The sequence below is a fragment of the Mandrillus leucophaeus genome, unplaced genomic scaffold (genome assembly GCF_000951045.1).
Source record: "Mandrillus leucophaeus isolate KB7577 unplaced genomic scaffold, Mleu.le_1.0 Scaffold392, whole genome shotgun sequence".
Classification (NCBI taxonomy): Eukaryota; Metazoa; Chordata; class Mammalia; order Primates; family Cercopithecidae; genus Mandrillus; species Mandrillus leucophaeus.
Window position 1 is genome coordinate 1,873,087 of NW_012104165.1, and position 1,644 is coordinate 1,874,730.

A 1,644-nucleotide genomic window follows, 5' to 3' on the forward strand; every position below is an offset into this window, starting at 1 on the left:
TCTCCCTTCTTCTTCTTTGTCTTTCCTTCTCTTTAATCATAGTACAAAATGAGAGCTAATGTGAACCGCCCGTGGATGTGCAGTCTTTTGTTTGGGTTCAAGAGGCCCTGTTGGGATCCCATTCTTTCTTCCTCATTTCTTTTTCACCTTCCTTCGGCCGTGGCAATCGCCTTCGGTGATGTCGAAGCTCACAGCATAGAGATTGGTTATAAATGGAGGCAACCCATTGGGTTACGTCTTTACTCTCTATATGTGCAGAAATAGGATAGAAAAAGGTGCGGAGGAAGAAGTCTACGTTGCTCGAGAATTCGGAGTCTAACGTTGCTTGAGAATTAGGTTTGAGCACTGCCATAGCAAAATCAACGTTTGGAGGTGCTGGGGATCGAACCCGGGGCCTCATGCATGCAAAGCATGCGCTCTACCACTGAGCTACACCCCCTTCCTGATAAACCTTCTTGTAATAATTTTCAGGAGGTAGCTTTCTTTTTCTGAGTATAATGGAGCGTCTGCAGCGGCTGTGAGTAGAAGATCCTCGGTACTAATAGGGGATATAAATTATTTAGAATACCGTATACGACATGAAATGGAAGGCGCCTGTAATCCCAGCTACTGAGGTAGGAGAATCCTTGAACCCGGGAAGCGGAGGTTGCAGTGAGCCAAGATCGCGCCACTGCGCTCCAGCCTGGGCGCCTGAGGAAAACTCAATCTCAAAAAAAAAAAAAAAAAAAAAAAATCACTTCCTAGGTTTAAGACTTTAAATAATTTATTTAATGTCAGCGCTTCATGGAAGACTTCAGTGGAATATGAAACCAAAGGAGAGAGTGATGCATATATACATGCATATATATATATGTATATACACACAAGTGTGTGTGTGTGTGTGTGTGTGTGTGTGTAGTACCTTTATCGGATTTTCAACAGCAAAAAATTGGAGTTCTATACACCCTTCTGGTATTGGCATGCAAGTGTTGTATAAGGGTTGTATTAGCCGGGCACTGTGGCTAACGCCTGTAATCCCAGCCCTTTGGGAGGCTGAGGCTAAGGGATCATCTGAGGTCGGGAGTTTGAGACCAGCCTGACCAACATGGAGAAAGTCCGTCTGTACTAAAAATACAAAATTAGCTAGGCGTGGTGGTGCCAGCCTGTAATCCCAGCTATTCGGGAGGCTGAGGCGGGAGAATCACTTGAACCCAGGAGGCAGAGGTTGCAGGGAGCCGAGTTCGCTCCATTGCACTCCATCCTGGACAACAAGAGTGAAACTCCGAGAAAAAAATAAATAAATAAATAAAAATAAGAGTTCTATTAGGCAAAACTAAAACTGAAAAAAGAAGCCTGCCGAAACCCGGGATTGAACCAGGGACCTTTAGATCTTCAGTCTAACGCTCTCCCAACTGAGCTATTTCGGCTGCTTTAAGCCTGTTCTTTTAGCTATTTCTTCAAAATATAAAACTGTCATTTGTAGGGTCAGTATATCTTCCAGTTCTGTTGTCTTCAATATCCCCTGTCATTCACTCACCCCTTCACCCCCAAAATATAGATTCTGCTCCAATTTATGTCTGAAAATAGGACCCAATTTTAAGGACAATGAATGGGTTAGCAAAAGCCGGGGAAAGAAAAGGCAAAGGTGAAGAATAGAGCAAAGCA

General features: G+C 43.8%; 2 non-coding genes across 2 annotated transcripts; both read right to left on the reverse strand.

Annotated features, from left to right (window-relative positions):
* Positions 1-367: 367 nt before the first annotated feature.
* On the reverse strand, positions 368-439 carry TRNAA-UGC. Its single transcript has one exon. It is a non-coding gene; the product is annotated as a tRNA-Ala (tRNA).
* Positions 440-1,333: 894 nt separating this feature from the next.
* On the reverse strand, positions 1,334-1,406 carry TRNAF-GAA. Its single transcript has one exon. It is a non-coding gene; the product is annotated as a tRNA-Phe (tRNA).
* Positions 1,407-1,644: the final 238 nt, after the last annotated feature.